Here is a 10,517-nt window from a genome sequence, read left to right as displayed (position 1 = left end):
ATGCAATATATGTTAAGGAAAAAAAAAAGAAGAAGAAGATAGCAGGAGGGGAAGAATGAAGGGGAGTAAATCGGAGGGGGAGACGAACCATGAGAGACGATGGACTCTGAAAAACAAACTGAGGGTTCTAGAGGGGAGGGGGGTGGGGGGATGGGTCAGCCTGGTGATGGGTATTAAGGAGGGCACGTTCTGCGTGGAGCACTGGGTGTTCTGCACAAACAGTGAATCATGGAACACTACATCAAAAACTAATGATGTAATGTATGGTGATTAACATAACAATAAAAAAATTTAAAAAAAAACACACGTGGCTTGAATTTTGTTTCTGTTGGGCAGTGCTGCTCTATATCCAATGACTCACGCCCAGTAGTGGTTCCCCTTGACTTTCTTTTTCCTTTCCTACATTAACATCATGCTGCCAAGGGGTGGATAATAATAGTTTTAGGTATTACTCTTCCCAGATGGTACTTGCCTGGTGACCGTGGCCACTGATAGTGCACAATCCTTCCTAAAGTTGTTACAGGGTGGAAAATGCACTATTCTTCAGTTAGGGAGATTGGAATTCTAGACCCAGCACTACATCAGTGTGAGCTTAGCTGAGACACCAAACTCAAAGGACCTCAGACTTCCCTTCCATAAAAATGAAGACTTGGAGCTAGCTGACCACTGAAGCCCCTTCAAGTCTCTTCAAGGCCTGAGCCAATGAACGAACACTGTGGCAATTTCAGGGACACCTGTAGGGTTGGTGGAGGACCGTGATTTAGGAGGAGCCCCTGGGTTGCCTCTCAGATCAGACTATGATCGTGCCTCCCCGCCCCAATCAAAGTTGCCCTAATACCCAGAATATCTCCAAATTATACCCCTTGCCACAGTGGCCAAGTCAGAAGCCAGTATTTGGATAAGAAAGTGTTTTACGTACTTTCACATACTGGTGATAATGCAGGCTAAACAAAAATACAGAGGATTAGGAGGACTTTGAAATTCAGAGATAATGGATCCATTATAGGTCATTGAGAGAAGTGAAGATTATTTTTGAGAAACAATAATCCTCCCCTTTCCCAACAACATTTTTCTGGAAACCGTATGTGAAGAATGTTGTAAGATGGATGGAACTTTCCCATAACAGCAATATTGTAGTTGGGAGTTTCATTTCCGACCAGTGACCACATTATAATAACCATAGATACTAGAGTAATAACAATGTGTAGGGTCAATCTTCCCGGGAGGCATTTCATTTTAAAAGAAAATTTGTAGGGGTGCCTGGGTGGCTTCATCGGTTGAGCATCTGCCTTCGGCTCAGGTCATGATCCTTGGGTCCTGGGATTGAGTCCTGTGTTGGGCTCCCTGCTCGTTGGGGAGCCTGCTTCTCCCTCCCCAACCATCCCCCACCCCGCTTGTGCTCTCTCTCACTGTCTCTCTCAAATAAATAAATAAAATCTTTAAAAAAAGAGAAAGAAAGAAAGAAAATTTGTGGGGGCACCTGGGTGGTGTGGTCGGTTGAGTGTCTGCCTTCAGGTCATGATCTCAGGACCCTGGGATCGAGCCCCGCATCAGGCTCCCTGCTCAGTGGGGAGCCTGCTTCTCCCTCTCCTCCCTGCTCTAGCTCTCTCTCACTATCTCCATCTCTCTCAAATAAATAAATAAAATCAATTTAAAGATATTTTTTAAAAAAGAAGCTTTGTAAACACAAATGAATTTCTAGTCTGTGGAACCTGGCAGCTAGGTTGGCTGAGGGCAGATGCTTCTGAACAGAGGTGTTTTCCAAGGCGCTCATCCCTTCAGGGCTGCTGTCAGACCCCAAGAAGGTAGGTGAATTGACACCAGAAAGCCAGTGTTCTGCTTCTAAGGGGTCCACTCGGGTTAGCAGATCAGCAGACTCTTTGAGGGACATGGAACGAAGTTTTGAAGAAGCAGGATGGAAGCGAGGTCATCATCCAGGCTCTCTGGGTAAGAGGATGGCATCCAGATGAACCAATTTTTGAGTAGCCAGGAGGCACTGGGGGATATAGGACAGAAAAAGGAAGGGAGATTCCTAGGCACCAGAGGCCGGAACGGGGCTAACAGATGAGTGAGGGACCGACCAGGGCCATGAGGAAGACAGGTGACCTCACTGGAGGGTCATTAGAATGCCAAAAGCATAGGCAAACATAACTCACTTCCTGCCTGGCCAAGGGCCAGCTCCATGGCTCCTGTTGGTGTGCATTTCCTTTCATTCAGGCTATCGGTGACCTCAGAAGAATGTGAAAAATATGTGCAGCCTTTAGTGAGTTGTTTCTCCTGTGCTCTACCTAAAGGGTTAACTTAGTGGGACCCAGAAGCCAGGCAGTACCCCCATTACTGTGACACCTGACTAACCCTGATCAAGGGAGAGGATGCAGAACAGGAAATACGGACATCCTGAAAATCATGGACGCCTGACCAGAGGCCAAGTCAAAGAAGGAGAAGGAAACAAAGAGGGGGTAATAGAAAGTAAAACATGGCACAAGTGAAGGACGCCTGGATGACTCAGTCGGTTAAGCATCCAACTCTTGGTTTCGGTTCAGGTCACCATCTCAGGGTCGTGGGATCGAACCCTGCTCTCAGAGGGGAGTCTGCTTGACATTCTCCCTCTCCCTCTCCCCCTGCCCCTCCACCTGCGCTCTCTCATTCTCAAATAAATAAATAAATCTTTTTTTTTAATGGCAGGAGTGAGAAGGAAGGGGAAAAGAAAAAGAGAAAGGAGGAGAGGGCTGGGAAACAGAACAAAGGAGACAGGAAGGGAAGAGAGGTTCAGAGAGCCAGACTCCGCAGGTCCCGGGATGAGGATTGGAAGAAAGTGGTCCCGGTCGCGGCTTGTTACCGGTGGCACTTTCCTGACAAGTTAACACTGGGAGCCACTGGACTCTTGCCTATTTCTCAGAGCTCATCAATGGCTTTCATACTTGAGAACGTACAGCCAGTCTCCAACCAGCGGCCTTTCTTTGGTCTACACTGATGTGCCCACAGCAATGCGACCCACTGCGACCCAAGTGATTTGGATCACTTCGGAGAAGGAATGAAACCCTGAAAGCGCCCTTTCACAGAAACGTAAGGCTACCAGGTGTTCCGTATGGACCGGGATGCAGAACCTACACTGAGGACTCTTACGTCGGTGCACCCCCATGCCACCCGTGGACTAGACATTTTGAGATGAGTAAACGGGGCTGCCACGTAATACAGCGAATGGTAGAGCTGAGCTGACATTCGTTCTTGCTGCTGTCTGACTTCAAACACCAGGCTTGCAGCTCCACATCACACTGTCTTCTTCTTGAGAGCCAGGCTCTATGGTAGCAGCTGCAGTTCTGGGTACGCAGGAAAGAGCTGAGTCTTTATGAGAGTTTCGGGTTAACGATCGAAGCCAGGCCTGACCTACCTCTATTTGGCCTGTACGAATAGGCCATTGTCCGACTCTCAATCCAATTCCTTCATCCCCCGGTGGTAATGGCATTACATCCTCCTTGAGGTCACAGCATTTCTGCCCTTCGACTTTTCTAGAAATCTGAGAATGGCGCAGAGGTTTGAATGAAGGGTCTCCCCAGAGGCATTTCCCATGCTTCTGAAAAAGTTGCCGTATTTCACCGAGTATTGGCACTTGGCATCTGAGCCAAATCAAGTGGTAAATAAAAATGTAACCCCAGGGACACCTGGGTGGCTCAGCTGATTAAGCATCCGACTCTTGAATTCAGTTCAGGTCATGATCTCAGGGTCATGAGATCCAGTCCTGCCTCAGGCTCTGTACTGGGTGCAGAGCCTACTTAAGATTCTCTCTCCCTCTCCCTCCACCCACCCACCCACCCCCACTCACTCGCACACACCTGCTCACTCTCTCTCTCTCTCTCTCAAAAAAAATATAACCCCAGGACAGACCCCATTGCTATTAAACACTCAAATTCTGGTTCCAGCCTGGCGGGGGCTTGAGTTTGTCAGGTCATCTACAACGGGACAGCCTGGTACAGCTCATCCCCTTGGAACCCCCCAAAATCAACATGAGGTTTCACTGCCTAGACCTCCAGAGGCCATGGATGTCTCTGTGCCCTATGTCACCATCATCTCCTTCAAGCCCCCTGAACCCAGCATGCCCCCTTCTCGGGACACTACTCCTCTCTGAAGGAGAAAGCCCTTCCATCCAGTCTTTTTGTGCGTCTCGCAAACCCTGGGAGGCTTCATTAGTGCCAGCTCCTGCTGGCTGTGCAGAGGGAAGGCGTGGGCCTGGTCGCTGGGTGACCTAGGATGGGGAGCCTCAGTAGTGCCCCTCTGTCTCTCCTTTACATCTGCCTCGGCTCTCCCCCGGGCTCCTTCTATAACCACGCGCCTGACCCCACTTCCTGTGATATAAGGACTGTTCTCCGGCTCTGCTCTAGCGTCTGTGCTTTTTTCTTGACTTGCTTTCCAACAACAAAGGGTCCCCAGGTTAACTGACAAAGCTTTTTAGTGTTCCCAAATTCTCAGCAGATATTCATCTTTGGGATTCAAGGGTGAGAAATAGGAATTCTCAGAAATTCTGAAAATCAGAAGCTATTATATACTTTTTCATAACATTTCGTTGACGTAAAAACCAGTGAAACATAAGCTTATTTCCTTTCTTCGTACAATGAAAATATTGTCAATTTTACATAGAACTGAAACCTACAGAAAGTATTCAAACACTGGGAAATGCCAGCAAATGCTATAGGACGGTGTTTGAATTGCATGATATTTGGACCTCCCAGCAAGGTTGGCAGCACTGTGCTCACTTCCCAGAATTGCTTTTTAAGGGTGTATTTTGTTTCTAAACTTACTATTTCTTGTAACCCTGCTCATAGCATTTGTATAAAGCCCACTGTGCATTTGAATTTCTTAGCATTTCTTTTATTTGCAGGAATGACTTGTCACTGGCAGGAGACAGGGCCATGAACACACACACAACAGCTATTTGTGAAGACTGACTGAGTAGATCATGACCGCTTCTCTCCTAAGTTCTCTTGTCTTTCCAGAAGTGTCGACCTGACCCTGTGAGCCCTTTGCCATTGCTCCCTGATCCTGCTTTCGACCCGACTTCAGCGGACTCCTAACCAGCAATGTCTCCAGGTGGATTGTCAAGCTTTAATTCTCACAGAAGAATGATCAGTTTTCCTCATTTCTTGTCTGATTTTATCCTCAGGATTCGGGATTTGGAAAAACATAAGAACTTTCCAAGAAATGCTGTGAAGGAATTCCTGAATGAAAACCACTTCTTCCTCAGCCATCGAGAAGGAATGGCGCCAGAGTGGCCCACGGTTTCTTTTTTTCTTTTTTAATTTTTTATTGTTATGTTAATCACCATACATCACATCATTAGTTTTTGATGTAGTGTTCCATGATTCATTGTCTGTGCATAACCCCCAGTGCTCCACGCAGAACGTGCCCTCTTTAATACCCATCACCAGGCTAACCCATCCCCCCGCCCCCCTCCCCTCTAGAACCCTCGGTTTGTTTTTCAGAGTCCATCGTCTTTCATGGTTCGTCTCCCCCTCTGACTTACTCCCCTTCATTCTTCCCCTCCTGCTATCTTCTTCTTTTTCTTTTTTCTTAACATATGTTGCATTATTTGTTTCAGAGGTACAGATCTGTGATTCAACAGTCTTGCACAATTCACAGCGCTCACCATAGCACATACCCTACCCAACGTCTATCACCCGGCCACCCCATGGCCCACAGTTTCTAACAGCCAAGTCCCTCAGCTGATAGTCGAGGAACTGATTTTAGCCCTCCCACTACATGAAAAGCCATGAATTTTTATTTTTGAGAGGGTGTCTCCAAGCATCTGTTCGCTTTTTAACTTGTTTATGTAGTTCATTGACTGTTCACTCTGTGTCAGGCCCAGCTGAGCAGGGAGCCCATTGTGGGGCTTGATCCCAGGCTTGATCCCAGATCACAACCTGAGCCCAAGTCAGACCAATTGAGCCACCCAGGATCCCCCAACAATGTTTTTTAAATCCATTTTGGGAGAGTACACATAGTATTATACCATTTATTTAATTTTAAACACTAGGGAAAACTACATATTTATATGTGAGTCCATTGTATGTAAAGTACAAAAGCAAGAACTGTGAGAACACACATCAGATTTACAAAAGTAGTGACAAGGACTTGGGACCATCCAGGAATTGGATAGAGGAACAAATGAAAAGCTCAACGTTATCTCTAATGACCTCTTATTTTTAAAAAATACAAAGTAAAGGGGCACGTGGGTGGCTCAGTGGGTTAGGTGTCCCACTCTTGATTTCGGCTCAGGTCATGATCTCAGGGTCATGAGATCTAGCCCCGAGTCAGGCTCTGTGTTCAGCCCAGAGTCTGCTTGTCCCTCTCCCTCTGCCCTTCCCCCAACTTGTGCACTTGTGTGCTCTCTCTCTCAAATAAATAAATAAATAAAATCTTTTTTAAAAAAAGTAAAATCAACAATGTTAGCATTTATTAATTCTGGATTGTACATATGTTGATTGTGTTTTTAATCTGTGTTTTTCTGAATGTTTTTAACTCTTCAAAAAGTGTTAAAGAATAAGAGAAAAATCCAATCTGCACTCTGACATATTACCTGGCTGGTACCCTAGAAAAAGCAATAACACACCCACGAAAAAGAAATGATAACTGTGGAACATGATTCCCACAGTGGTAATTAGAGTGTAATATGTAAGTATACCAAATTAATGCATTGTGCACCTTAAATTTATGTCAATTTTCTCATTTTTTAAAAAATGGAATAAAATTCAACATAAATTGAAAAAAAAGAAAGAAAAGCAGTAACATGGACCTCTGGCCCTCAGAATCCCTAAGAGACCCTCCTTCTCCCTGCCAACAATCACACACACACACACACACACACACACACACACACACACACACACACACTCTTATGCACACACTCCACCTACTAAAGAGATAGGGCTTTGGATCTTTCAGTCACTTGGTGAGCCCAGGTAATTATAGTCTGAATGTAAGACCTCAGAGATCCACGAGGCCTCCCTGCATAGTGTTTACAAAGGCCAGACTGCCCGCCTTTGTGAAGCACCATCCTCGAGGAGGCTGAGACATATCTTGGGTATCGCTGCTGGCAAATAACAAGGTCAGATCTCAGACCTCCAGCGGCGGGGCGCCTTTGACCTTCCCAGAGCCAGGCTAGCATAAGCTTCTCTTAGAATTAATTTCACTAATGCCCTTAATTTGGCACTTTGAATTAAATGTTATGCCAGAAACAAGATGTAAACTTTAGAGGTAGTCCCTTTGGCCTTAAGGAACTCACTTTCTAGCAAGTGATATACACACACACCAAATCCTAACATAGTACAACCAATATTAGCTTTGGTAGAAGTGCTTAGATACTGTATGCATCAGGATAAGCCAGGATGTGTGCAGTAACAACTATGTTCTTAAATCTCCACGGCTTGGCCCGGTAAAGGTTTATTTCTCATTCACAAGAAGCCCGAGGCAGGCCAGGCAGCTCCTCTGCCCAGGAAAACTGTGCAGTGCGCTGTGTTCGTTTCCCAAGGCGGCCTTAGCAGAGTGTCACAAACCGAGGGGCTCAAAACCACAGAGATGATTGTCTCACCATCTGGAGGCCAGAAGTCTGAAGCCCAGGTGTCGTCAGGGCCATGCACCTTCCTTGGCCTCTAGGGAAGGATCCTTCCTTGCCTCTTCCAGCTTCTGGTAGCCTCAAGTATTCCTGGGTTCAAGGCAACATAATCCCAGTCCCAGGGTCTGCCTCCACCTTCACTCGGCTTTCTTCCCTCTCTGTCCGAATTTCCCTCTTCTTATAAGCGCATCAGCCATATGGGATTAGGGCCCACCCTAATGACCTCACCCTCCGTAACTCGATCACACGATTCAACCCACAACACACACATAGCTACAAGGTCATGGCAGCAGGACAGAGAGCTGGAGGGTACTACGGGAAGTGGTCAAGGGCTTGGTCTAGAAGGGGCTAAGTTACTTACGAACATCTCCCACTGACCCAAACCTGGTCACATGGTCCCAGCCTGACTGCTGCAAGGGAGGCTGGGAAATGTGGAGGAGCACGTGGCTATTTGGTGAGCATCCGTAGTGTCATCTGTGACCTCCCCTGTTCAGGAGAACAGTCTTTATCCCTCAGCCAGTGGGAAGCCACAGGCTGGGGAGGGCAGGGCGGGGATTGGGGGGTGAAGAGGGATGTAGACAAAAGCAGTTCATGTCACGAGACCATCCGTGGAGGTGCTGTAGAAATCCAGAGTGCAGAGGATGAAGACGCGCAACAGACCGTGGTGGAAAGGAGAGAGAGGAGCAAACGGGTTTGATGAAATTTTCCAAGGTAGAATCAGACCACCAGCCAGAGGGGAAGGAAAGGGACTCATTTTTCTGACTTGCAATTGCTTCCCATCGTGACATTAAAAGAATACGTTTTGCCTGGGGGAAATTCTTGTGAAGAGTTTGCAAAGTTGCACAAGGCAAAATCTCCAAAACCAGATCATTTTGTCAAAACGGTCTCTGTTGTGGACACCACCCAAGCTAATGAAGTCTTTGCGTGTAATGAAGCCTAGAAAGGAGGTGAAGGTGCAAACCTGAGCGGGAAACGTCTCGTTCGGGACTATCCCCCTTTTGCGAAGGGATCACAGAGAAAGGATTGGATTTGGGGAAAATACGCCACAGGCTTCCTGCTCCCGTTCCGCTGCCAGCTCTGCAAGAGAGCGCCGGGAGCTGGGCACTGCTCCTGGAAGAAGCGGGAGAGAAGCTCCCGGGCTGACAAAACTTCACAGCAGAGCCTTGCTGGAGGTGGCGGCCTCCCACGACGCTGCGCGAGTTCTGTGCTGCCGCCAAGCACTTGCTCCGGCCCCGCCAGACACACAGCTCCCCAGCAGGCAGGAGCCCCCCCTCGCAGGCACCTCTGCACATCCCCTCCTGGGGAGCCTGGACACTTACCTGCTTCCCATTCTGCTACCCACTCCGAAAGAAGCAACCTCTTACTTATCCCTGAAAGGATTTTTGGGTTTTTTGCCTTCCAAAATTTATTTTTTTAATTTAATTTAATTTTATTATGTTATGTTAGTCACCATACAATACATCATTAGTTTTTGATGTAGTGAAAGGATTTTTGAAACACAACGCTGAAAGGGATGGATTCTTTCAAGAGGGGCGGTCTGGGCCGGGTAAAAGAGGCAAGGAGGCAGGGGAAGGACCCCTTCCAGGTCGGCGACCGTGGGGGGCCGAGGGCTCATGTTGTTCACACTGGCTCGCACGTTCTTTGTCACCCAATTGTGCTGTAATCCAGAAGGTTAGCACCCACTTTGGAGTGACATTGGCCTTGCTACCTACAATTCCCTCCATTCGCCAGAATGCCTTTCTCCTTTTTTCTTTTTCCTGCCTGCTTCCCCCATTTAAATTCTCCCTCTCCCCCTCCCTTGGCTCAAAGGGACCACAGCCTCCAGAATGCAGAGGGAGGTCAGGAGAAACTCAGGAGAACACACTATCATAGGGTCAAAGCGAGTCAGACAGAGGGAAGGATGGTGATCGTTCACCTCCAGAAGGGGATTCTCCCTCCCTTCCTGAAATCCAGACTTTTCAAGGATGAGGACTTGGTCTAATCTTTTTCAGGGACCCTCCATCAGCTTAGACACCACACTGTTCCTTGCGGGCATCTGGCAAGTGGCTGTGCTAACTGAGCACTTGCGAGGCTCGGATGACTTGCAGGCGATTATGGAAGACTCAGAAATGTAGCCTCACAGACCAGGGAGCTGACCGCTGCGTGCGTCTGCTGGACAGCGGGACTGAGGAAGTGTCTCTAACTAGCAGGGACTGATGGAACAGATAGTACACGCCCCAGAAGGATCTGTAGGCCTTCCGTCCCTGCAGAGGTTGCTAACAGATCATAATCTCATACGCAAGCACACATGCAAGGTTAATGATCTTTAAAATCTGCTTCAACTTGCAACTCACCTGCTTAAAACTCCTCAGTGGCAAGGGTCTACAGGAGAAGTTCTCAAACTTCTTAATCTCAGAACCCCTTTACACTTGTAAAAGGTATCAAAGACCTCGAAGAATTTTTATGTATGTGGGTTATAGCTATCAACATTAGAAAATTAAACTGAGAGAATGTTATTTTTAATTATGAATGTATTTTAAGTAAAAATAGCACCATTGCATATTAATATAAATGACACATATGATTTACACGAATAACGAGTTTATGAAGACTAACTCTACTTTCCAAAGCAAACCATGTTTAGTGAAAAGGGTGGCATTGTTTCCCATTTTTGCAAATCTCTTTTTAAAAAAGAGAGAGAGAGAGAGAGCAGGGGCCGGGGGAGGAGAAAAGGGGGAAGGAGAAGCAGACTCCCCACTGAGCAGCGAGCCCTACGCAGAGCTCGATCCCAAGACCCTAACATCATGACCTGAGCCGAAGTCAGCCACTTAACCGACTGAGCCACCCAGGCGCCCCCATTTTTGCAAATCTCTTAAGTGCCTGACTTAATAGAAGACAACTGAATTCTCACACCTTCATTCAATCTGTTGTG

The sequence above is a fragment of the Zalophus californianus genome, chromosome 5 (genome assembly GCF_009762305.2).
Source record: "Zalophus californianus isolate mZalCal1 chromosome 5, mZalCal1.pri.v2, whole genome shotgun sequence".
Lineage (NCBI taxonomy): Eukaryota > Metazoa > Chordata > Mammalia > Carnivora > Otariidae > Zalophus > Zalophus californianus.
Note: the sequence above shows the minus strand (reverse complement) of the source record.